Genomic DNA, 28,000 nt, shown 5'->3' with positions numbered 1-28,000 from the left:
TTTCTCACAAAAGCTGATTACAGCACATATGGTCCTATCCCATTTAATCGTCATATCTGGCCTTTGAGGTAGATTGGGACAAGAGGTAGTGTCTAGCTCAAGATTATCTACTGAACTTTATGGCTGAGCAGCAATTTCAACATATACAGCTAGTTCCTATCGGAATGAATTAATTCAAATAACAAATTAATGAAAATTACAAAAGTATTAGCCTACATTGACCATGTTTCTGTGAGTTTACTTTAGTTGGCTTTAGGCCTGTGCTTCCTCAGATCTAGTCTAAGATCTCTCGGGGTGGAACAACCACTTTTCCAGAATTATCATAGTACAACCTGTATGAAATGAATACCTGAATGAAAACAGGTATTAAATAAACAGAATATTAACATTCAGTTACAACCCTAAATAGCCGACAAATTTAAAAGTTTATTGACTTTGCTGCATGGCTCAAAATCTGACCAGATAAGATTTTGGAAAACCTCCAAGAACACACAACAGAGATCACATTACCAATTTATGTGCAATAGTAGTTATCCTGAGAGCCATCTTCCATTTTCCCATCCCTTACCATCACTGGTGTGAGCTGTAATCTGTGTTATTGATTATGAGTAGACGCAAGATGTGATCGTTCGTATACTGGATTAGTTAATGTCTATCGAGAAGAATGCTGCAGGACTGGGAAAAGTGAAAGAAAGGGCAATCAAAATGATCAGGTGATTAGTATAACACTTCTGTGACGAAAGGTTACAACTCTGGAGAATTTTGGTTTAGAAAAAGAGTGAATAAAAGGAATGTCACAAAGGTTTTAAAATGATCCATGGTGTTGAAAAAATGAGAAAGAGTTTATTATCCACTTTCTTAGTGCTTGAACCTAGAGTCCCAGAATCATCCAATGAAGCTCAATCGTAAAAAAAATTCAGGATAGGTACTAGGAATCACTTTTTTCCAAAATTCATAAACTACACAAGTTACTACCACAGGCTCTACTGAGGGCCACCAATTTACATGTAGATGTAAGATGGTTGTAAAAAGTGATTAGAAGGCTTTGTGGAAGATAAAGCTAGTCCTCAAAATATTACTTACAAAACAGTAGGACCCCTGTATCCATGGGGGATCAGTTCCAAGCCCTCCCTACAGCTGATGAAAACCGCAGACTATAGAAAACACTATTTTAGTAGTGAATGCTATACATAGCATGATTTCTGGAACCCTCTAGTGTGGGTATGGTAATGACATTGTGGAAATACATTTCTCTAGCAAACGCTATATATAAGCATGGTCACTGGCTCCAACTAGTGGCCAGTTCTGGTAACTTCATCTTCACAAATATATATTTCTAGAATTTTTCTTTTGGTTTTTAAAATATTTTCAGACAGTGAATAAGTGAATCATCAGATACTGATCCCTTCTATATTGGATATACTGTGAATATTTTTGCTTTTAGCGGCCACAAAGAGGAAGGCTCTGTTATACTATCTGTGAGCTTCTTACAGATTCACTGGCCACTGTGGGTAACCAGATGCCTTTGGCAGACCTTAGACAGAACTTTGGGAAGATGATTCCAGCAGGGCTTTTGCTAGGTTCTTATGAGACATCTGTTATACGATATATATCTTCTTGTACAACCCAAAACATTGAGGAGAGCATATGGGTACAATGTATACAACGTAAAATCATTCAGTCACTTTGCATATACCGTATTTTTCGCTCCATAAGACACACCTTTCCATAAGACGCACCAATTTTTTAGGAGAAGAAAACAGGAAAATATAATCTGTTTTCTTCGCTCCATAAGACGCACAGACTTTCCAACCCCCTGTTTTGTGGGGGAAAAGTGCGTCTTATGGTGCGAAAAATACGGTACATGCCATTGAAAAATACACAGGGAAATCCTGTAAATTGAAGTCCAAGATGTTAACATTTCTGAGTGCTGAAGCAGGGCATATAGCTGCCCTCCCTGATAGCTGAAACCATTTGAAATGGAAGATGTTGGGACTTCTGTATGAAGTCAACATCTCTGTCATTGAGCCCTTTCTTCCTCCATTCTAAGAGTCCTCAATCAAAGCAAAACATGGTCTGCCTGTCTACCTATTGGCCCTAAGCTGAGAGGGGAAGGATGTTTGTAAAAAAACAAACACCACAACCACTCTCTTAGATAATGAAAATATGTGCTTATTATTTTTATTGTAACAGAGCCCATTATAACCAACCACACACACACAAAACCAGTTTACTTTCTGCCTATTTTTAAAAAGGAGGAAAGGGGCTCCAAAGAAAGGAAAGAATAATATCACACATCACGGTCACATTGGTGGGAAGCTCCCAAAGTATTTTCTTTCTGTGTTTACGAAATAAACCAACAAACGGAAAAAGGGGAGAGAGAAAAAAAAAAACCCAACACCATATCTTCCAAAGTTAAACTAATATGAAATGGCCCCTGTATTTGAACTTGTCGCACAGAGCTGGTTTAAATTTTAATGCAAGCTCTGGAGTAGATTTGTGTAAGGCAAGGTAAAGCAAGGCCCATGAAATATTGATTCTGTACATTTTCTTATGAATTTTTATACTCCAATTTAGTAAATTTTTCATCTTGCCTGCACTTAGAGGTTGCCTATAAAGTTGTTACTACCAATTGTATTAACTGTTGTAAATAAATCATCTTGGTTGGGGCTATTTGTCTGAACATGGGCCGACAGGGCCCAGTTTTGTTTGAGCTCTGACATTCACCTGCTCCCGACTGAAAAGGGCTAAAAGTGGATGATCAAAATTTAAAAGCAGCTGGAATGGGACAAGAGCAGCAGATGACTATTCTCAGTTTGTCACAGGCAAACATGGGATTCCTCCGGATTTACCCCTTAGTAGGTAATGGGGGCACAATAATACTAGCCATTGCTAGTCTTGAACATTTGAGACTCTCTCTCTCTCTCTCTCTCTCTCTCTCACACACACACACACACACACACACACACACACACACACACACACACACACACACACACACACACACACACACACACACACACACACACACAGAGGGGGGGCAATCCTCTCCAAAGCCACATTCACACATCCCTCCGCAAAACACCCTGGTACAAAGTTAGTGAAGCACTGATTTATTGAAGAGGCTTGCAAACAAAGTTAGAGAGCTTCTGAAAAAGCCTAAGGCTCCAGACCTCCCTCCTTCCAAATTATTGAGCTAGGGAGCAGAATGAAACAAGGGATATTCAGAATACCAGTATTTTGAAGCCCGCAATCAAGATCTGAGAGCTTGTAAGAGTGGGATTGGTCTGTGGGTTCAAGATCAGAAATGAGAGGTCTTTTTTATTGGGGGAGGCTACAGTTCCAAGAATACTGAAGGCTTACTAGGGTATTCTGGGAGTTGTAGTCCAAAGCCCCCCCATGTTTTGCCATGTCTATTCCAGATCACTGTGTGTATGAACAGCACACACTTGCTCTGCTGTTCTGCACCTTGTATTATCCATTAACTTTCCTTTTCATGTCTGTTGCTCACTTTTAATGAATGACAGAGTTTCCAGGAAGTGTAGGAAGAAGGAGAGAGAGAAGTGCCATACCAGGGAAATAACATGTGTTCTAGATTCCAACAAACACACCGTGCAATGCCATTTGTTTCCCCCTTGTTTGTCATGGATCAGTTTGTTCTTTCTCCACATAGCGGTACAATCATAGGTTTCATCTCAGTTTATATTTTTAAGTTGTTATGTACATAATTTTTGTATCTAAAAAGATAAGGCAGGAAGAATAGCCCAGTGCTTCTACTTTCAAAAGCAGCTCTGCATGTTGAACTAATCTTCATTATTTTAAATACATGTCTATTAGTTAAGTGATCACTTTGAGGATTGTCTTCCTTCTCCTTCAGCTGAAGATGGATATGGTTGGGCCTGATCCACTAAATTGTAAGTACAATAATTCTAATCATGGAGGAGATTGTGAGCAGATCATCTGCCCTCCAGGATTCTTGCTTTTCCTACCTATTGTTACTAATCTTTAAAACAGACTTCAACTGGACAGGCCTTTGGATGGAAGAGAGGTAAGCAAATTGACATCCTCCAACTGTGGTTGGACTTTGTATTCCCAGCATCCCTCCCTATGCTGGGTAGAATTGACGGCTGTTGTCGTCCAACAATATCTGAGGGTTCCCTTTTGCCCAGCACCGGAATAGAAGATACCTTCAGACTAAAGACTTATTTCCCTCTGATCTATGATGTTCAGATTCTACTTGCTTGCCAACTCTGGGACACAATTCTGGTTTTCAACTTATTTCCATCTGGGAATTGGGAATGGGGTTGGGGGTGGAGATGTAGAAGGCACTTTGTCATCCAGCTTCTCCGACATGGTCCTCGTTCTGCTGTTCGTTAACATTGGCAATCTAAGGTCAAAGCAGAGAATCCAGAGCTTGGAATGTTGACCCAAATCCTCTTATTCTGCCTAAGAGGATTTCTCAACTTGAGACAATTTGCCCCCAAAAGTTATGCCATTATTGTTACACCAACATAATGGTGCCAGAGAATTGTAGCTGTTTTTATAAAAACACAAAACAAAACAAAGTGAGTCATTATCCTAATCCTTAGTTTGCAGCAGTCCAATGGCTGTTATCTTTATCATTGACACACTCATACATAATAATAATAACTTACTGCATTTCATATTCTTGCTCCATTCTGCCATTGCTGACAGCATGCCAGAAACATACAAAGAAATACTCTGTGGTTCCTAGTAATGGGTAATGATGATATTTTACATTGAAAGTACTTAAAAATGCAAAAGAAAATACAGAGCGACATTTCTAGCATTTATTATGGAGGGATGGCTCTCAAATGCAAACAATTCCTATCCAGAGTTCTCTAAAATGCCTTTAAAATATCCTTTATGACATTTGAAAATAACTAGAAAATGTTCCTTATTAGGTCAAAATGTAACTTTTTCATCTGCATATTATGTCACTTTTGAAATGCAACACAGTTAATTCTTGTAACCAAAAAAGGAACTTATTTTATTAAATCTTTGATTAGGCAGTGCCTCTGGGAAGACCACATGCAAGATAGAACTGCAACACCTGCTTCTCAGCTGTGTACGCTAGCACATTATATACAGAGGCTTATCGGTCGGCAATGTCATCAAAATGAGTAGCTAGTTTTTTAACACATGTAGCCATCATGAAGCCTGCCTCTGTAACATTCAAAACTGATTGTTTTTACAAGACTACTTCTACCATTTTGTAAATAATTGGAAAAGCGATGAAACCAAACCTAAAACTATCCTCAAGCCATCACAAATAATAATAACTTTTTGTTAGAACTCTCTCTTTTTTCCTTTACCCCCCAAATGAGCTGTCTTTCATTGCTCTGCCCTCCCATTGTAGAGGGATATTTTTAACTTGATTTTGTAAAGCATCGTCAATGTAAGCAGGGAAATGCTACTACAAGCAACATTGGGGAACAAATCTTACATCAATGACATTTTAAAAAAAATAGTCACTGATTTTCATTACACAGTACTCACATCTGTCCCTGCCATCCACATCATCCCACTTTCTCATCATATGCCTTCTTGCCTCATATTTAATTAAACGTAGAGTTTGAGACTGACCTCTGGGCCATCTGTGTATTCATAAGTGTTTTTGTAAACAGCAGGGGATCTTCTTAATTACAGAGCCTTCCTCCCATTGAGTACAGCAATTTATTTATTTATTTATTTATTTTATTTATATCCCGCCTATCTAGTCGCGAAGGACTACTCTAGGCGGCTTACAACAAAGTTAAAATACAATAAAAATAAAACAACAAATTACAAAACAGGTAAAAGTAAAAAGACAATAAAAAATAAGAAAATCAAAAATAATCTGGTGAGAAGGCCTGCCGAAACATCCAGGTCTTCAGTAGATTCTTGAAAGTGCCCAGCGAGGGAGCTCCGCGAATGTCAGGAGGTAAATTATTCCACAGGCGAGGAGCCACCGCCGAGAAGGCCCTATTTCTTGTTTTCTCTTTTCGGGCCTCCCTCGGCGTTAGGCTCCTCAGCCTCACCTCCTGGCTCGCCCGTGTGACCCGGGTAGAACTTGGTGGGAGAAGGCGCTCCGCCAGGTATCGAGGCCCTAAACCGTTTAGGGCTTTATACGTAAGCATTAGCACTTTGAAGTCGATGCGGAACCTGATGGGCAGCCTTCTCTGATTGCAAGAAAAGATACCAATAGTCTACTTAGAGACAGGAAGAATCTTCAGAAAGGGAAAACAAAAAGTCAAGGGAACCACATGACCACATATTTGAAAAAAAAAAAAGCACACAGTCAAATACAGGAGCAAAAGTGCTGTGTGTAAGAGGCACTTCCTCCTACCCCAGTTCATTTCAGAGAAATTCCAGAAATGGTACAGAGAATAGCAAATCTTTGTAGCTCCAAAAAAGAGCACATGTTTGACAAGCAAAGCATCTCCAATTTCCTTCCTGCACCTTCAAATAGGGCTGGGGAAGTGGGCTTTCTGAACTTGAACGTTCTGCATTTCAGTTCCTTCTGACTTCCCTCTCCAGCTATGCACTTGGTAAGCTACAAGATAACACTTCAAACGACTGACAAAGTGGAGTGTACTCCATGGATTACATAAAATGTCAGGTTAAGACTCATTGGCTAGTGCAGTTGAATTTCCCTCTGCATCCTTCCCCTACTTTTGCTTTCTGGAGAATTTTTCAGTCCTCTAGTACAAATTTGGAGGATGTAAGGGACAAGAGTATTATCCCTGTAAGCAGGATGCTTTGGCTGTTCCTGCATTGGCTCTGTGTCCCTTGGCAGACCTCATGGAGATCCCAGCAAAAGGCAATCTGAGGGCACAGAGAGGGAGAATGAGGTCCCAGGTAGGAGGAAGGAGGAAGAGATAAGCCAGACCTGGATGAGGGTCCAGAGGCTGGTCCAGGCTAGCAGGAGCTGGGTTTAAAGGAGGAGAAGGAAGGATTGATGGGGGACTCTTTCCTTTTGACAGACTCAGAGGGAGAGCAATGGGTAGGGGTTGAAGAGGATCCAGCCCCAATATTTTGCACCCTTGATGAGGATTGCCTCCTGGTGATTGAGAATCCTTGGACCAGGGAATGAATTCAGTCCCAGTCTGCTAAAGGACAAAGACACAATAGAGGTTTTCAGCTGTTCAACCGGCCACCAACGCTGATCTCCTGGAAGCCTAAATGACCTACTGGGTACCCTGATCCCACCTCAATCCAGAGGAGGCACTGGCATAGGAAACACAAAAGGAGTGCCTTCTACAGTCACCAGAGGCAGGAAGGGCTTGGAGGAGATGGGAGTTTACAAGATGTCCTTGTAGAATATCAGTCTGAAAAACCAGACCCTGGCCACAGACTGTGGACTGTATCAGCCCAATGATGGGAACTTGGGCCTGGATCAAAACTGGAAGCAACAGGGACTCAGCTCCCCCGCAGACAGAATGTACCCAATCATTGTGCTCTGCTACCCCACCTTAATAGAGACCAGAGTCTTGACTTTATGACCGAAGAGAATCTTCCTGCCACCCAACAGAGCCGGGGTAGTCACAATTCCCTTCCAAATTCAGCTCAGAGAAGCAGTTTTATCCAGTTGGATATTGGACTACGACAGTTTCTACAATAATAAATTTGTCTGTCTTTGCTATTTTTATGCTGCTGTTGTGGAGGAATCAGTGGGAATGTTGTATGGGCCAAAATATTGTTGATTGAATTACGCCTGGATAAAAATAATGACCTCATCAGTAGAAAATGATTGCCACTAATTAAAGAGTTTCTGCTTTGATCAAAGAGCTTGCCAGACATACCTGCAACTCATCCACAGTCTCATTGCAGGTGACCCAGAAGTTCTTAATTACCAATAATCTCCCCCACCGGTCATGTCACCCCCCCTATGCACATGCAATTTACTCAACAGGATTTTGGCCATTGTTTCATATTGAAATCTGCTTTAAGGACCTAAACAAACACCACCACCACCAAAACTGCAATATGATAAAGCAAGGAAGAATTGAGCTGCTTCTGGGAGAGGCTTTTATACACATTTTGGCTTTGCTTGTGAACAGTATTTACCCATCTCCTGCTGGAACAAGCAAATAGACAACTCTGAGCCTATGTGATCCCTCTGAGCTCATTATGCTGCAAGTGTGCTTCAAAGGACCTTGGGAGCAGGTTTCTAAGGGAGGGAGCAAGGTCGATGCTTGGATGGGAGAAGCCAATTGAAATCAATGGGAATTGATTTAGAGTGTGGGGGCACTGTGTTAAAATCTCCAGTCCTGTGATAGAGCTTCATGAATATTAACAGGGATGGAATCAATAACAAGCTGATTTTCAGATGTAAAAGTGACTCCTTTTTGTCTGTAGATTAAAAAAAATAGCCATCTTCTCCCCCTTCCCCCATTTAAAAAAATGAGATGCAAAATTTTTTTTAATAAAAAAACCAAGGTTTCAATATTTGAAACGCATATAGTATGTGGTATACAATTATTTCTAAACTCATTTCAAGTTATTAGATGGGAGCTATGTAGACATGTATTATTTATGGACATTGTTTTCTTCATATGACTTAAAATTGGGGTCTATTTTTGTCTTTTCCAATGGAATCAGCCAAGTATTAGATACTTTAGAGATCAACTACAGGCAAGAGGCAGAACTGTGACCTAGAATGGTACTGTTCCACATGTTGCCCAGGTCATAAGCCCTCTTGCTATATATACATGGGACACAATTTCTCCATCTACAATGTATGTGGGGGGCGAATAGGGGTGTGTGAAGAACCCACAGTGGCAGATTTCTCCCCCATGCCATCATTAGTTCATTGTTAGATTTTGTCTGATGTGTATTATGAGACAGGCATAGGCAGGCATAGGCATAGGCAGGCAGTCAGGAAGGAAGGAAGGAAGGAAGGAAGGAAGGAAGGAAGGAAGGAAGGAAGGAAGGAAGGAAGGAAGGAAGGAAGGAAGATGGTTGTTCATGCTGTTTTGTTTTGTTAATCAGCCGAATAGGTGTTTGGCACCTTGCAGCCCCAGTTTCTTTGGTAGATGCAGGTAAGTCAGAGCCTAAGTGGGTGCCCACCAGAGGAGGCGGGACTGCAAAACTCCAAACACCAGCTCAGCCAATAAATGCACTGGCATGAACTGCTGTAAGATAGCTAGATAGATCTGTGGCCAGACATCCCATTCATCTCTCTCTCTCTCTCTCTCTGTGCATAAAAAAAAAAAAAGAAATGACAGAAACATGTGTAAGCCAAATATGGAGGTAGGAAAGTGCCATATCCATGTGTGCACATTTGATATATCTGCACATCCCTATTACTACAGACCTATCTTGTTGTAGGATACAGAGAAACATATATGATAAGTACTCCCAAAATGTTTCATCTCCAGCAATTTCCCAACTGTCCTTATGTAAAGACTTCCTACTGCTGGTATAGCCACACAGGGTGATTGTTTCATATTGATTCACACTCCATGTACTACATAGCCACAGATGATACCAGTTGTATGATTCATACATCTGAGTTTCTTTTAGCCCAGGATGCTGCATTTCAACTGTCCAGTACTGGGTGATATTGTGACATGATTTTCCCAGATTTTTTTGTTGTGCTGCATTTCATGCTTCCATTGCATATACCTGCTGCTTCAAAATCTGTTGTTGTTGTTAAATTAACAACTAAAAGCTCACTGAAATGATATATCAGTATACCAGTACAGCATAAAATTTGTTTGACCTGATGTAGTGCTACAATAACTGAAAAAAAAAATCTTTAAATAAACAATAAGAGGCAATTATTTTAGTGGAAGTTCAAACTAGTAGGAAGGGAACAGGAATAAGTGTTCACTTTCAAACCATGACTCATTGGCTGAAATTCTCTTACTTAGTGTAGTAAGTCACACTAGAGTAGGCCCATTGAATCAGTAGAGATTTTGTGACTCAATGTCTCTGTAAGTGCCATTGATTCCAGTGGGCCTACTATGTTACTTACTAAGTAATTTGCAAGTACAGTAGACACATTTAAATCAATGGAACCTGCAGAGGAGTTGATTCACTAAATTCCCACTCATTCAATGGGCCTGCTCTAGTGCAATTTATTATACTAAGAAACATGATTTCCATCATTATAAACATCTCAGTCTATGTTTTCAAGAAATGTTTGGCAATGTTCCAGAAGGACTTAAAAATCCTTCGAATAATAAATTCTAAGCCAAAACAACAACAGCAAGGAAAGACAACAACAGGGATTTCTCTGCACAAAGAGAGAGAGAAAGAGAGAGAGAGAGATGGAAGGAAAAAAGACAGGCTGAGTAAAATGTACTAGATATTCATGGATCTACTTGGGTATAGCAAAAAAGCTGTTGGATTTTCAGATATAATATTGAAATCGTCAGTGAGAAACATGAGATAAGCAGCAGGACAAACGCCTCTGTGGTTGCATCCTGAATTTCCCTTTTCATAACCAAGATTTTTTGATTTGTAAAAACAAGACCTCAATCTCATTTTCCTCCTACTAGGTCCTTTTTTCCCCTCAGCAAACTACTAAGTCCTCAGGCCCTTTTTGGTAAACTCTGTGCAGGAAAGACACCATTCTGTACAGGAATTGTAACAATCCTGTATAACTTTGGGTTCTTTCTAAATTTTTCCAGGTGAATTCTGCACAGAAAATATGCTGTTCTGTGTAGAAAGTGTAATAAGCCAGCACGACTTGACTTCTGGAAAAATACCACACAACATGAGGAATCTGCGAGAGTTGTCTACAGGAACATCTGCAAAATTTGCCACCAGATTTCTCTTGAGCGCGGGAAGGTCACACAAAGAAATACCTCTGCAAGGAGAAAACAATGATTGCCTTCTCCTATTTCTTTCTGAGAACAAGAGGATGCAAGATTCACATCTCTAACACAGTCCAAACACAATAAAAATGGTGGATTGGACCTGAAGGTCCAAAGTCAATTATTTAGTGTTACAATTACAATTTTCAAATTAAAAATTTGTAAATTAAAAATTTTCAAATTAAAAATTTTCAACATTCTGTTTTCCTCGTTCTGAAAAGTAACTAAAATAATTAATGGCTAGAATCATATTGGGGATTTATGCAAGCTTCAAGTGAAATTGCATATATTATGGTAGTTAATTGCAGCTAAAGGCTAATCCATGCAGGTGAGGGGACGAAGACATACACTTGCTCTTCTTTTATAGCTGTGGAGACTTACAAGTTGAGCAGGAAAGTGTCTACTATGTGTAAAACCTCACCATATGATTGGGAATCCAAATTTTTCAGAGTTCCCAGTCACAAGGAGAGACTCTATGTGTAAGAATCAGAACTCTTGTAAGATAGTATTACCAAGATCCACCCCAGAAAGGTGCCCCAGAAGGATACCATGGTTGATGGTAACAAAAGCTGCCAAATGGTCCAGCAGAACCAACAGGAACATACTCCCCTTGTCCAATTCCTTGCACAGGTCATTCATCAAGGTGACCAAAGCTGTCTTTGTTGTATACAGGGGTGCCTCGCTTAATGATTGCCCCGCATTATGACAAAACCGCTTTACAATGATCTTTTTGCGATCGCAAACCCATCCCCAGGAACCTAGGGGGATGTGATTTCACCACATTCTCCAAAACCTTGCCCAATACAGTGGTATTCAAGGTGGGATTTTTTAAAACAAAGTTCTTACTATTGCATGCATGGTGTTTCCCTATCTTGCTGCAAGGAGACATTCACCACTCCCCTAACCCACTCAGCCAGCTCCCTTGTGGCTGTTTTGATATGTCCGGAAGGGCAAGTGTTGAGCTAACATGGAGCATTTTCACTTCTTCAAAGATCCTGGCTGCATCCTCAGTTTGAATCAACTAAAATGTATCAATTGTAACAGGAGTAGCAGGGGCCAAAGTCACATGAACAGAACCTGTCAACTACAGCATCTAAGTCAGAGCAGATCCAATTTACCTTGTTTGCAAAGTGCCATCCAGACTCTTTACAGCAGGCCATTGAGTGATCATTGCTCCTCTCTTGTGCGCAGCTATGCGCTAAGCCCCTGACCAGCCAAAAGAGCTCCATTGAATGACTCTGTGCAGATTCAGTGGTGGCAGAGAACAATCGCTTCTTTGTTGCCACGGAATAGTCTTTCCAGTAAGGTCTAGCCCATGTTCAATTGGATCAGCTCTAAGTTTTCCACCATTGTTGCTCTAGTCTCCATCCCACTCATTACATTGTCCACAGCTCCCTAGCAGATAAAGGAGCTGTTTGACTACACTCTGTGGAAGGGGATGCTAAGGAGTGATCATTGTCGAAAGCCACCTCTACATTCCAGTGATCCACCAAGGCTTCAACAGTTTCTGCCAAGACAAGAGAAACTCCATCAAGAGCTATCAGGAAACCATTTGGGCCCATTAGTATCCTAGGGCAGGCCCTTTCAATTGCCCATCACCACCACTGCAGAGGTATAGAGTTCCCATAAGCCTAAATCTGTCCATGACAACAGAAGTAATGAGAATTCCTCTACACCTGGATTATCGTCATCCAGCCCAGTACAGAAAACCAGGTCAAGACTATTATTCTGCGACATGAGGGGGGGTCAGATACCACTTGGGACAGCCTCATAGTCTTTGTGGTAGACATGAAGTCCTGAATCACTCAAAATAAGGCAGTATCTGCATGTATTTTGTAGTCGCCCAATGCAACAAACTGAAGTGACTGAAACACAATACCTTTGACCACCTCAGGCGGAAAGACTGTCGTGCAACAAGGTGGGTGGTACACCAACAAATTCCTGTTCTGTCCTGGGCACCCACTCTCAGGTACAAGCTCTCAAATCCTGCAATATGTGGAACAGGACCCATGTAAGGCTTATTTAATTTTTATAGACTATTGCAACTCCTCTTACATGTGAGACTTAGGGCAGGGTGTAAAAATGGACCCCCTGTGAAAAAATAGTGGAATCCAGAGGACTTGTGAGGGTGGAGATCTCTTTCCACACTGTAGCTCTATGCACCCAAAAATGGCTCTGGAGAACTGGAAAAACTTCTGCAAGAAAAAAAAAGTTCTGTTACAGCTGCAATACTATGTGATTTAAATATTAAGTTGCTTTTGGATCCAACCTTTATTTGCCTCTTGAATGTGTGTGATGTGTATTAAGTCAACATTTATCCATTAATCACACACACACACACACACACACACACACAGAGCGAGAGAGAGCAAAGGGCAGCCGTATTCTCATTTGTGTTCATTTTAGGTCTATGTCTTACCCTCACACTGCAAACCCAATTGAAGTACACACCACTTTAAATTTCATGTATGAGAAAAATGCTTGTAGAAAAGCAAACTCTTATCTGCAAGTCTTTTTTCTGGCCAGCCCCACAATAGTACAGATGCATTTAATTGACACATTGTGGATCAAGCATACTGCTGATAGTTCGTTTTAATGCACTAGCATTTCAAGGGTTGGGGGTAGATTAAAGGCACTCCTCTTGCATTCTACAGTCACTGGAAATCACAGCAAATTAACTAAAGCTGGCCTGTTAACCAAACAGCTTTCAAATGGAACTGTCAATTCCAATGCTAATTTCTTGTTCTTTTTTTTTCCCTACATAGGAGAAGTTAAAAAAAGAAGAGAGAAAAGAAAGAAAGAGGGGGAGAGGACTGGGATCACAGTTTTTAAAAGGCACACCACTCTTCTCTGGGGAAAACAAAGAAAATTCCTGATTTCACAGACGCTCCTGCTTAAAAGAGGTCTCGTTACTTTATAGCTCATGAAAGACAAAAAGGCAACTGCTTACTGGGATTTGATGTTTATCTGCTCACAGAAAATCAAAGTTTTACAGGGTACAGAAATGCCAAAGCAGCATATTTTGTATTGCTCAAAAAAAGAGGGAGGGGCAGTGTCTGGGAGTAGAAAACATCTGCATCTAAAACAGGACAATTAACAAGCCATGAGTGATGCTGATGGTCTTGGTCTATTTTTGGTCACCAGCTACGTGATCAGGAAAAGCAAGGAATGTAACTGTCTTGCTTAACACTTCATGCATTGGGTTGTCTTAAATAATGACCCTTATTTGTTAAAAAAAGGGGGGGAAGTATGCTGGACTGAATACAGTACAGTTAATCTTTTACATCTGGAGGAGAAAACATCTACACTTGTCTTAAAAAATAAGTTGGACTCATAGTGTCATTATGGTTATCTATCTATCTATCTATCTATTTATTTATTTATTTAACTTATTTATTTAACTTATACGCCGCCCACACTACCCAAAGGTCTCTGGGTGGACTGGACCCGTCTGGCATACTTTGTTTTATCTTCTTATGGTTTCACTGCCATCATAGACATGTTTCATGAAGGTGCAATAAGAGCCCATCTTAGAGACTGCTCCTTCACTTTTTACTTCCTGGCATGAGAAGCTTCCTTCTCCTCCTCCTGTCTCCCTTCAGTCCTCAGGAGAAGGCATTAATACTTGGGTAGAGTTTTGATGACTACGATGATGCTATGATGCTGTTGAAGGAGGTCTAACCAGTTGAGTGCTTGCTATTTCTTTTACTGTTGAGTTTTAATTGGCTTTTTAATGCATTTCATCTTCTGTTCTGTATTAATCACAATTTAGTTTTGAATCTGCCTTTTATTATTGTGAGCCACTGAACAAATTTTTTTTTGGCAGAAAGTTGAGGTATATGGAAAATAACTAAATAAATACAGTGGACCCTCTACTTAAGGAATTAATCCGTATTGGAATGGTGGCTGCAAGTCGAAAAGTCTGTAAGTCGAATCTCCATTGACCTACAATGCACTGAAAACCGATTAATCCCATAACCAGTGGTTTTTATTCTATTTTTATTCCATTTTGGTTTTTTCTGGTCTGTAAGTCGATTCTCTGGCTGCAAGTCGAATCTAAATTTTGCAGCCAGAGAAGTCTGTAACTCGAAAAGTCTGTAAGTCGAGCCGTCTGTAAGTCGAGGATCCACTGTATGGGAATAACGAACAGCAGAGGAAGGCAATGAGTGCTCTTAATTCTGATAAAAGTTAAGTAAGTATGGCTCTAATCAGTGCCCAGGTTGAACCACAGTGAGCTTTCAGTTTAAACACTGCTTCACTAAAAAGCAGTATTTACACAAGTTAGAAACATATGCCTACTATGCTTTAAAGTGCTACTCAGTCAGAGGTGTCCAGAGCTGCTCATTTCTATATTCAAAGAAAGTAATGACAGTCAGGTACATTGCTCTAATATTAAGCAATGGAAGAAGTGTGCCATGTTAGATGACATTATCACCATTGCACATTTGGAGCTATTGAGCAGAATTGTACCTAGTCTGTTGTAGTGGATAGAGTGATGGACTAGGATAGAGGAGACCTATGGTCAAATCCCTGCTTGACCATGGAAACTCTGTGTGTCAGCAGGGTGCATGTGGCAATCATAAAATTATTCCTTAAATATCTCACATACTTTGACAACCATATAAGGGTCATAACAAGCTGGATACCACTTGGCAGCGCATAACGACAATCGTTAAATAATATCTTCTATCCCCAGTCTTCTCTTTCTTTAAAAGCAAATGGTCACATTCTTTCATGCGACTGGTTTAATCCTAAAGTTGTAGAGATCTTGAAGAAATACTTTTTTTCTGTTCATTTTTTTTTTAAAAAATATTGTAATAATTTATTATTTACTTTCCAACCCTGTTTCCTTTAATATTGTAAGCTGCCTTGGTTCCTTAGGAAAAGGGTGGCATATAACTAACTAACTAACTAACTAACTAACTAACTAACTAACTAACTAACTAACTAAATAAATAAATAAATAAATAAATAAATAAATGCATGCGTGCGTGCATGCATGCATGCAGTCAGGAAATTATGCTGTGAAGCACTCTGCTAGACAGACATTATGTATTTTGTTAAAATGGGAGTTGCCATCCAATCAATTTCACATTTTTCCTTTTCTGTAAACTCTTAGGCTTTTTGTTTCAAAATATTCTGTGGGGAAATTTTAACTCTACCAGAGGTACAGTTTGAAGGACAAAATTGTTCAGTATCATTGTAATAAACTAAAATAAAAGGATCATAGTATATTTCTGCCAGGGGTATTCTTGGCTCATGTCACATAAATGCTATACATTTCTAACATTTCAAATGCCATCAGTTATAATAATTGATTTTGTATTTATGGCTCCTCTGGGGATGTCTTGCATGCATGTTTTAAACATTCATTGACACTATTTACATTAACCCCTGAAGAGTTGAGAGATTTAGAGGGGGAAGGGAGCTAAAGAAATTGTTTTAAATCTAAAATTAAACAATATCTTTACCAGGACCAACCAAAAATGTCACAAAAGACAGTGCAAATTTTCAAATTCTCTGGAGTTTTTCATCAGACTCCGTCGGTCAAAAAGCAGGGGTTAGCAAAGAAAATGAAAGATTGAAAAATAAGGCCCGATGTTGTGGTGGCTATATTGCACACCTCATGCTTTGACATGCTAAACATGTGTTTGATTCACACTTCAAATGTGAAATTACTTAGTCTGTACATCCTGGGACTGAACATCTCTATTTTCAATTTCAGCACCAAGGTTTAACCTTGAAATGCATTTAAGAAAGGATGGGAGTGTCCCTTTGAAACCACAGATCATCAGCTCTTTTGAGCATTTGCACCTCTGAAGTTTATGGAAAGGATTCTAATTCATGGATCAGTTTATAGACAACAGATGTGCAATATGTGGCTTGTCAACCATATGCAGTTTCTGGGGCCCAGATGCATCCCTCAGCATCCGCTCATAATTTAAAAATAGGCTCAGAAACCCACTTAGGTTTTCTATGGCGTGCAGGGCCAATTTTGCCACATTTTTAGGCATCCCATGGGACCCCAAATTTTTATTTTTAATATACAGTGGTGTCTCACTTTATAATTGCCCCACATTATGACGAAACAACATTACGACAATATTTTTGCGATCGCAATTGCGATCGCAAAACAATGTTCTGAATAGGGGTTTTTCGCTTTGCGATGATCGGTTCCCTGCTTTGGGAACCGATTCTTCGCAAAACAACGATTTTCGGACAGCTGATTGGCAGTTTCAAAATGGCCGCCGGGTAAATAAAATGGCTCCCCGCTGTTTTCTGGGACAGATTCCTCGCTGCATAGGCACCAAAAATGGCCGCCCTATGGAGGATCTTCACTGGACAGTGACTTTCATAGCATTGTGTTAGTGACACAAAAGGAGCCTTCTCCAAAGAGTGAAAAAGCATTGTGAGTACACTTGGGCATCCCCGAGACAACAGTGTGCAGCCAGGAAATCCGTCGCTTCCAGAAGCATTGCACTGGAACAACATTGAACCTACCCACTCCATGGATGCCAACCCCGTTTCTTCACACATCTCAAGCCGTGACCACTTCTGGTCCAAAACAGTCTGATTGTCTTGACATTTTAATTGTTTTTTGATTTGGCCTATATTTCATGTGTTTCCATGATTTTGAATTGTGCAACATAAAGAAAGAAAGAAAGAAAGAAAGAAAGAAAGAAAGAAAGAAAGAAAGAAAGAAAGAAAGAAAGAATCCTGCCTTGCCCCATCCTATCTCCTTCTCCTTCCTAGAGGAAGTTTTCAATTTAAAAACAAAATGTTTTCTGAAAGATATAGTATATCAGTACTGCCCTACCTAAGCTTTTTTTTTTTTTTTTTTTGCTTCTTCCATCTCTCCTTCCATGGGAGGAGATTCTCAGCATTGTTAAGTGACTAATTTGTCTGCTTAACTCAGTTAACAATGTTGAGAAATTGAATGTCTTTGGAAAATTGAGATCACCAGGCCATCCGCTTTTGGTTTAATCCCAGAGATTGCATATGATGGAACCAAACCAAAACAGAGCAAGCCTACTTGCACCTAAAAAAGAGTAGCCCCTGACAGGGAACGAAAAAGATGAAAGTAGAAATGCTATGTATGATTTTGTTTGGGTTCACACTAGCACTTACTTTGTATGGTTGCCAGGAAAAGGAGTGAACTGGCTTGTCCTCAGAGTGGATCAAACAATAGGACAGACTGTAACTGGATCCAAATCCCCATACAGTTATGAAACTCACTGGGTGACCTTTGACCATTTTCTTAGTCTCATTGGATGCTCTGAGGTGATTAGAAGAAAGGTGGGATATAAGTGTAACAAATTATTTTGATAAGGTTTAGAAATTAAGAATGTGGGAGAAGATGTAACTGCTAGAATCATCCATTGAGACAGTGGATGTTCCGCTGTTGAATGGCTGGGATGAAGTTCTTGTGTATTTAAGGAAGGAAGGAAGGAAGGAAGGAAGGAAGGAAGGAAGGAAGGAAGGAAGGAAGGAAGGAAGGAAGGAAGTGTACTGAATGGAGTGTTACACTTGAACTCCTGAGATATAGGTTCAATCCCTACCTGGCTATGGAAACTGACTGGGGAGGGGTAGTGTTAAAAGTAAAACCACTCTGTAAACATCTCAAATACCCTGAATACCCTATTTGTATTGGTCAGATGCAAATTGTATTTGTATTGGTCAGATGCAAATTGATGACACATAACAATCACAAAAACTTCCCAAAGAAAATTCCAGGCACTCTCCATTGTATTGCTATTGGAGGAAAGTAGCTAGAGATGCTGAAGCTTCTCTTGCAGAATAAACAGCAGATGCAGTGGGTTCAATGAATTTTTGGGGAGGGCAATGCAGTGTGAGAGGAAAGAATTTTTCTAAAGAAAAACTCCTTCCCTCTGTTGTAGTCTTGACCTAGAATGGATGATGGTATATGTGTGTGTGTGTTTAAGCAAACACAGTCATGTACTTAATATTTCATCTAGTGTGGCCTACAGGTAATTGTGATCTTGTCCAGCTACTGTTCATTTAACTACATTTGGTGGATGGGAAAGTTCTGGAGGGGTGTGCCTGTATGTAAAACATCCACTAGTGGGGGATATGACACAATAGGATTTGTCTGCTATTGCAAGGTGCTTTCTAATCCCCCGTCTCTTATTTCTGACAGTTCCTCTTTCTAACAAGTATTTTATTTCTAACAGCAATGAAAAATGTGAGATTCAGATGTTGTCTATCTGGATGTGTCCAGATAGAGTGGGGACATGGGGTGGGGGAAGCAGGGGAAGCCCTGAAAGTCTGCAATATTTTTCCTCTTTCTAGCATATTGTATTTGGATCATTTAAAGAATCTTCATTTTTCATCTTTCCAGAATTTCCTTCCATTTCTATTTGAAATAGTATCCGTTGTCCTTTTGTGGCGGGTGAGTCGTGCATCTCAAATGGGTTTGCGGCGTGGGGGAGTGGGGGGGGAGAAAAAGAAAAAGAGAGGCCTTGAAATCTATGGCATTAAAAATAGAGAAATGAATGGCTCATGAGGGACCTATAGAGAACTTAGCAGCGCAACACCCACTTTCATTGAGAATTCGAGCCACAGTTTCTCATCCATCTCCCTCTCAGACTCCTGCCCCCGTCTCCCTCTCCTTGGGCCACACATGTGTTTAATCTTAGGCATGGACGTAAACCTGTCTATCCATTATTTTGCATCCTTCAAGTATTATTATAATCAGGCCAGTTTATTAAGAATTAATGCCCCTTCGTGAACTGAGGGTAATGGAATGGCCACATTTCCTCTCATGCTGGACTGTGATTTACTAATAGGGGTTTCAAGGGAAAGGATCATAAAAGAGGGAGGCCCCCACCTCTGGATTAATATTTAATCAGGTGTTGAGAGCCTTGTGCAGGATTCTGGAGTTGCCAATGGAAACCTGCCAGGAAAGCAAGAGGGCCCGGGTTCTGAAAGGGAGAGGGCTAGCTTTTCAGGCTGCTGTGTCTTTCTTTTTAAAGGGGTGGGAACACAACTGAGTACGTATTGTATCAAAGATACACATCCATTCTTTCTCTGTTTGTGTCAGAAGTACCACAGTACAATGAAGAAAATAAATCAGTTAATTTTCACCCAATAATGGACAACATCAAGAGCATTTGGAGCAGCTAACATAACATCTTTCACAGTACCTGTTGAGGGCCACAAAATAGGTGTAAAGTTGCCTATTTTCTGTTCAAAGAACTGTGTTGGTGCAACGGGCCCATTTACTTAGGCTCACCCCGATTCTGCCGACTCCTGTCTTTTGCCTACTAAGTGGCTTCCAAGTAATATAGTTCTTTCTATGACTGGAGACTAGACGTTCCTGAAGTTCCACTCATTTTAAGAGGGGGGCATTTCTTTCCTTATGGGTTCAGCTAAGCTGTTCAATCCATGGTTAACTTTAGTCATGAATCACCTGTAGCAGGATGTCTGGAACGCTATTATCCAAACAGAAGATGAATAAAATTACGAAGACAGACAAGCTTTTTCAGCAAGTGTAGTTAGCAAGGAATCCTAAATTTTGAAAAGGGCACCATGATTTCTGTGTGAAAGGCCCTTGAACAACTGGTCATATTCCAGGGAAGTACAGATGAGCATATTTTATTTTTCAGACAATGGGATTGATAGTGGGTAACTTAGGTATTTTGAACTGCATCTCCCAGAAATCCTGGTCAGAACAACTAGTGGTGAAGGATTCAGGAGCTGCAGTCCAAGAAAACCTGGATATCCAAGGTTGGGAACCATTGATATAGATGGTCTACACAGTGTGCATGTGAATGTCAACCACATACTAAATGTTTCAGTTTTAAATAGCTTCCTTTTGGTTCCACATGCCTTAATGTCATTTGATGGTGGTGGTGGTGGTGGTGGTGGTGGTGGTGGTGGTGGTGGTGGTGGTGGTGGTGGTGGTGTGTGTGTGTGTGTGTGTGTGTGTGTGTGTGTGTGTGTGTGTGTGTGTGTGTGTGTGTGTGTTGGGGAGACATAAATTTGTGATACATGGCCCCTTAATGTACACACCATGATCCCATACCATCTGAAACACACATAAGCTTGTGTGATTTTGGAAGCTTCATGGAACAGGCTGATCCACTAGGCAGAATAATCTGGAGAGTAGCTGCCTACTGGGATAGAGAAGCAAAATGGTGGCTTGTGTGTGGAAGCTTTCTATGTTCCTATGTTCTTCCTTATGTGCCAATAGATGCCACTTCTTTTTTAATTTTTTTAATTTCAGAAGTTGAGAACATGGAATTCTCTAAAGGATCTGCTGGAAAATAGTGTAGTATTTACTGAAGTGCTAGTGTTTCATGTTTTAGGATCAAAAGAGACTAAAACAGGGTTGTGGGTTAGATACCCACAAATTCCATATTTTGAACCGTATCAGTCTGATTTGGATAGATTTGCATAAAGTCTATATTGAAGCATCAGAATCAGATTCAGTAGTGAGGCGAAGCAAACCAAAAGTACAAATCAGTCTGTGTCCAGTGCACAAAGTGAATTTGATGCAAAATAAATTTCTTCACCCTTTTTCTCCTCTCCTCTCCTCTCCTCTTTTTTGGGTGGGCATGGGAAAGCATATTTTCAAAAAAGGACCTGTGCAAACCCAAAAAGATAAGCATCTTTATTTTGGTAGGCTTGCTCCCCAATGTAGGGTCTATCATTTCTCCAGATTTCATGGACCACACTGTACAACAACAACAACAAATATATACAGTGGTGCCTCGCAAGACGAATGTAATTCGATTCTCGAGAAGCGCTGTCTTCCGAAAAAAATGAAATTTATTTGTCTTGCAAGGCATCGGTCTCGAAAAAAAATTCTTGTGAAGCATGGTCATAGAAGAAACCGTCTTGCGAGGCACCATAGCGATAGCAAAAATCAATCATCTTGTGGGGTTTTCGTCCCACGAGGCATTCATCTTGTGAGGCACCACTGTATGTGTGTTTTTGTTTTCCAATATAATGCTTACAAATGGACTCAGATCTGGGGGCACAAACTGTTCAGTTCTGAATAGAATTGGGACACATTTCAAAGCTTCAAATTGGATCATATATCTAATCGAGGACTTGTGCGCAGCCCTAGAATAAAACACATACAATTATTCACAGCTATAGTCCACTACCCACTTTACCATCCTGAAAAGTGGTAAAAAAACTGCTTTTCTCTTGTCCCTACGTAAATGTTTGCTAGTGGGGAATGTGACATAGATGGACTTATTACTTTAGAGGAAAAAGTATGTTTATCATCCGGTGTTGCAGAATGCAGTTTCATGTCTCTGCAGCTGCACATTTCTTATTTTTAACAACAGCACCAAAATCCCACTGCACGATGGAACAGTTTAGCTCTTGGTAAATGGTCTATATTTATCACTTTACCCTGACAAACCACCCATTAGTGATATTACATCTCAATTAAAGGCTATGCTACAAAGAGCTATAACTGTAGCATGTTATTGCATCACTGTGAGGCAACGGCAACGGCAGCCTTCTTCTGATCAGTGGCAAATGCACGCTTCAAAAACATTACTTCCCTCCTCCCCTCCTTCCAGGTGGACCCATGCAATTAGCTGAGTTCATCACTGTGCTGTTAAACTTGCTGTTCAACTTCACACCCCTGTGGTTTCCAGGAAACCAGTCAAACATGTGAGTAGGAATTGCAGGCTGAATTGTTCCTAAGATGCTCCCCCTCCCCTTCCCAGTTAACTCTGTCTCCCAAGCATACATCATTCACAGAGCTGTTCATCAGGGGCAGCATAGTATGATCTCTCATATATCACCCCAGAGTGTGGTGTCATGATGCTTTAAAGCTGTGTACTGAGTAGTTTGGCTTTGATTGACCTCCGCCGTGCATCTGTTCTGCATGCTTCCATGCCATGTAATGCTTTGTGTATTTGAAAAAGAAAACCAATAAAAAGCATCTGTGTATCTGGATGAGTGGGTATATATCTTGTGTCACATTCATTCTTCTTTCCTTTATAAGCACAGAAACCAGTCTACTGGTCTATGACATTGCAATGGCATTTTTAATTGACTGTTCTTTGTTCATTCTCAGGGTTCATATGTGTATTCAGGGGCCAGTTTTCTGGTCTTTACAAGTTCAAAAAATTTGGGTCATTAATTTTTCTCTCTTTTTCAGGTTCACTAACCATCATGTTGCTGTGGCACAGTTGGAACATCATGGATTTAAACTGGCCTGTTCTGTAACTTATCTTAGCATTGTGGTTGTTTAGTCATTAAGTCATGTCCAACTCTTCATGACCCCATGGATGAGAGCACGCCAGGCCCTCCTGTCTTCCACTGCCTCACAGAATTTGGCAAAATTCATGTTGGTAGCTTTGATGACGCTGTCCAACCATCTCATCCTCTGTCGTTCCCTGCTCCTCTTGCTTTCACATTTTCTCAACATCAGGGTCTTTTCCAGGGAGTCTTCTCTTCTCATGAGATGGCCAAAGTATTGGAGCCTCAGTTTCAGGATCTGTCCTTCCAGTGAGCACTCAGGCTTGATTTCCTTCAGAAAGGATAGGTTTGATCTCCTTGCAGTCCAGGGGACTCTCTCCTCCAGCACCACAATTCAAAAGCATCAGTTCTTCGGTGGTCAGCCTTCCTTAAGGTCCAGCTCTCACTTCCATACATTGCTACTGGAAAAACCATAGATTTGACTATGTGGACCTTTGTCGGCAAGGTGATGTCTCTGCTTTTTAAGATGTTGTCTAGGTTTGTCATCGCTTCCCAAGAAGCAGGTGTCTTTTAATTTTGTGGCTGCTGCCACCATATGTAGTGATCATGGAGCCCAGGAAAGTAAAATCTGTCACTGCCTCCATATCTTCCCCTTCTATTTCCCAGGAGGTGGTGGGACCAGTGGCCACGATATTAGTTTTTTTGATCCTGAGCTACAGACCATTTTTGTGCTCTCCTTTTTCACCTTCATTAAGAGGTTCTTTAATTCCTCCTCACTTTCTGCCATCAGAGTGGTATCATCTGCATATTGGAGGTTGTTGATATTTCTTCCAGCAATCTTAATTCCGGTTTGGGATTCCTCCAGTCCAGCCTTCCGCTTGATGTATTCTGCATATAAGTTAAATAAGCTGGGGGACAATATACAGCCTTGTCGTACTCCTTTCCCAATTTTGAACCAATCAGTTGTTCCATAGCCAGTTCTAACTGTTGCTTCCGGTCCCACATATAGATTTCTCAGGAGACAGACAAGGTGGTCAGGCAGTCCCATTTCTTGAAGAACTTGCCATAGTTTGCTGTGATCCAAACAGTCAAAGGCTTTTGTGTAGTCAATGAAGCAGAAGTAGATGTTTTTTTTGGAACTCTCTGGCTTTCTTCATAATCCAGCAGATGTTAGCAATTTGGTCTCTAGTTCCTCTGCCCCTTCGAATTCCAGCTTGTACTTCTGGGATTTTTCAGTCCACATACTGCTGAAGCTTGCCTTGGAAGATTTTGAGCATAACCTTTGTAGCGTGTGAAATCAGTGCAATTGTATGGTAGTTGCAGCATTCTGATTCAATCTGATTTCAGTACTGCCCATCTGGTGATGTCCATGTGTAGAGGTGATGCCTCTTGTGTTGTTGGAAAAGAGTGTTTGTGATGACCAGCTTGTTCTCTTGACAAAACTCTATTAGCCTTTGCCCTGCTTCATTTTGAACTCCAAGGCCAAACTTTCCTGTTGTTGCTTTTATCTCTTGACTCCCAACCTTAGCATTGCAGTCCCCTATAATGACAAGAACATCTTTCTTTGGTGTCAGTTCTAGAAGGTCTTGTAAGTCTTCATAGAATTGGTCAGTTTCAGCCTCTTCAGCATCGGTGGCTGGTGCATAAACTTTGATTACTGTGATGTTGAAAGGTCAGTCTGCCTTGAATTCATATTGAAATCCCTCCATCATTTTTGAGATTGTATCCCAGTACATCTTTTCCCACTCTTTTGTTGACTACGAGGGCTACTCCATTTCTTCTATGGGATTCTTGCGCACAATAGTAGATGTGGTAACCGTCTGAATTAAATTCTCCCATTCCTGTCCATTTTAGTTCACTGATGCCCAGGATATCAATGTTTATTCTTGCCATCTTCTGTTTGACCTTATCCAGCTTACCAAGGTTCATAGATCTTACATTCCAGGTTCCTATGCAGTATTTTTCTTTGCAGCATTGGACTTTCCTTTCACTTCCAGGCGTGTCCACAGCTGAGTGTCCTTTCACCTTTGGGCCAACAACTTCATTAGCTCTGGAGCTACTTATACGTGTTCTCTGCTCTTCCTCAGTAGCATGTTGGACACCTTCTGACCTGAGGGGCTCATCTTCCAGCGTCATATCTTTTAGCCTTTTGTTTCTGTCCATGGAGGCTTCTTGGCAAAGATACTGGAGCGGCCAGTTCCTGCTCCTGATGGATCATGTTTAGTCAGAACTCTTTACTATGACCTGTCTGCCTTGGGTGTCCCTGCACAGCATAGCCCATAGCTTCTCTGAATTACTCAAGCCCCTTCGCCATGACAAGGCAGCAATCTGTGAAGGTTTATCTTAGCGTAGTCAGTCACAATTAGAGTAGGCTTATTTGAATCAGTTAAACTTATGGAAGAGTTGACTCCTCATTTCAAAGCATAGATGACTAAAATGTTTAGCTCTCGAAATTATGCACACATTTGTAAATTAGGCAAATCTGTACATAAATGTGCACATTAAAGGAAATGTACTGGCAGTGTGTATGAATTTCCAGACAAAAATAAATAAATACAAAGCAAATGAACAAACAAACAAAATCACACATAAAATCCCAAACCCACTGAATTCTCATGGTTCACAGCAAAACAAGAAGCAAAAGAGAGATGAATTTTCAGAGAAAATTACATGTTATGGCATCCACATACAAGGTATACGGAGTATAAAAGTATTACATGGCATAGAATTTACACAGAGGGGGGACTGATTAAATCTATAGGGTCATACTGGCAGATTCCACACCTTTCACATAACTTTTTAACAAGCTTATGCATATACTCACATGTTGCAGACATGCAGATTCTAGTCATTCTGTCAGGTCTCCTACAAAAAGCAGGATACACATATAGTACATGTTAGCTCTTTCATAAACTATAGTGGTAAAGTAATGTTGAACAAATAGAGAAAGCAGAGCCTGTGAACTCAAGGCTCATTCTCCTTGTATGTATTTTGAGCACACACCAGTAAGAGATGCACATGGTCTATGGTGTATCAAATGTTGTGCAAAGTAAGTAGCACAGAAAAGTGTGGGTGTGTCTGTTACAGAGAGCTATATGCTTTCCCAAAGATATCACAGCCATCATGGAGCCATTTCTTAATGCACTAATCTTCATGGCGACAACGAATCATTCATATACAGCATTTTATAAGATTTGCAAAATGCATTAAAACTTTTATTATGTTTTTCACTGAACAACTTTGTGGTTTAAGATATTACAACAACAAAATAATTCAAACAGATGCAATTACATGTCAGTTTCAGGGTCACCCAGTTTCTCAGCTTTTCTCTCCCTTTAAGATCTTTATGACCAGTTTCTGCACCAATTCATGGAGGGGAGGAAGTCCACATGAAAGTTCATACCCATTTTTGTGTACATTCTTCTTTTTTGTATTTTTTAAAAATTATATTTAATTCATATTTCATGAATATGAGAAAGAGGCAAACAAATGTTCAGTGCTTGCCACTGCTGAATGTTCATGAATCTAAGAATCAGTTGTCCCAGCTTTGTGTGGATTTTTTTGCACCCCTTGTACCAAAATCATCCTTGCAAATGTGAGGACAGATCACATTTTGTGCGAATAATTATATTTATTAATGAGAATAAAAGTATAGAAAAATACAGAGAAAAAGTACAAATATTTTTAATTCCCCAGATTTTTAATTCAAAATACATAATTTGTCTATATATAGTCCACCTTTCCAACCCCAGGATATAGTCATACTTTTTGCTTCATGCTTCATGCCTCATTTTTCTCCAAAAGTAAAATGAACCTTGTATTCCTGGTAATATGTATACATTTTTGTAGTAATTTCTTTTTCCATGCACTTTTAATGAGGAGGAGGAGGAGGAGGAAGCGAGATTTTAGCTGAAGCAGGAGTCTATACCTCCTTGGGGCAGGGAAAATGTTCTGCATTGCTTTGTGGGTTTCACACAGAAAGCACTATCTGTCAGGCACTGAAAAGCAGCAAACAGCAAAATGTGATGCTTCATTCAACATGCCATGCACAGGGCAGGCACTGCTGGCATGCTAGAGCCATATTTTCCAGGAGGCCAAGAGAGGAAATCATTGGCAGAAAAATAATGAGCTATCAAGGCCTGAACCCTGTGAACACTGGCTGAAGAAAAAACAGGTAATAATAATAAAAATAACAAAGAATAACAATAATAATGAAAGCCAGTGTCTCCTGTCGAGGACAAGGCCATGCTCTGTCCTACTTGAAGGATAGCTACAAGGACAGAGAGAAATGGATAACCTATTGCGGTGATAGCATTCACTAAAACATTTTCAAGTCAATTTAGTGAGGGGACCTTATGTGTGCAGAAGCAGACTTCTGTCTGTATATGTCTAGCTGGATGAGGAACCGCCTGTGAAAACAAGCACTGCTTGCGGAGATCTTTCACCAATCAGGGCTCTCTCTCTCTCTCTCTCTCTCTCTCTCTCTCTCTCTCTTTCTCTCTCTCTGTGTGTGTGTGTGTGTGTGTGTGTGTGTTTGTCTCAGTTTGAAGAAATGTTATTTTATTTTATTGGGTGGTTGGTTTTTTTTATCTGCTTATCTCCCTGAAACTGTGGCTAAAGGTATCTTACAGTATAATTTTAAAAAGCAAAAATAATTTTACAAGTCCTAGCTATTAAAATATGTTTAAGGCTATGAGGACACAGTCAAATACCACAGGATCTGCTCTGATCACATGACTCAATGGCTGATTTAAATCAGTCTGGCCCTTTTAACTTCCCACATTGCTTTGTTCTTAGCCACTGAGGGCTTCTACTTTTTCCAAGCTATAACTATTAAAACAGACTCCCCCCCCCCGTATAGAAAGTTGATTTGTTCTTCTAAAGTGTGTGTGTGTGTGTGTGTGTGTGTGTGTGTCTGTGTCTGTGTCTGTGTCTGTGTCTGTGTGTCTCTGTGTGTGTGTGTGTGTGTGTGTGTGTGTGTGTGTGTG

The 28,000-nt window shown here is 40.3% G+C and overlaps 1 long non-coding RNA gene across 1 annotated transcript; it reads left to right on the top strand.

Annotated features, from left to right (window-relative positions):
• The first annotated feature begins 36 nt into the window (after positions 1 to 36).
• Positions 37 to 27,669, top strand: LOC144589133 (uncharacterized). The gene is made up of 2 exons (XR_013545038.1): positions 37 to 10,935; positions 13,592 to 27,669. It is a non-coding gene; the product is annotated as an uncharacterized LOC144589133 (long non-coding RNA).
• Positions 27,670 to 28,000: the final 331 nt, after the last annotated feature.

Source organism: Pogona vitticeps, chromosome 4 (assembly GCF_051106095.1).
Source record: "Pogona vitticeps strain Pit_001003342236 chromosome 4, PviZW2.1, whole genome shotgun sequence".
Classification (NCBI taxonomy): domain Eukaryota; kingdom Metazoa; phylum Chordata; class Lepidosauria; order Squamata; family Agamidae; genus Pogona; species Pogona vitticeps.
The sequence above is the reverse complement of the archived record's forward strand: the minus strand, read 5'-3'. Positions and strand labels throughout refer to the sequence as shown.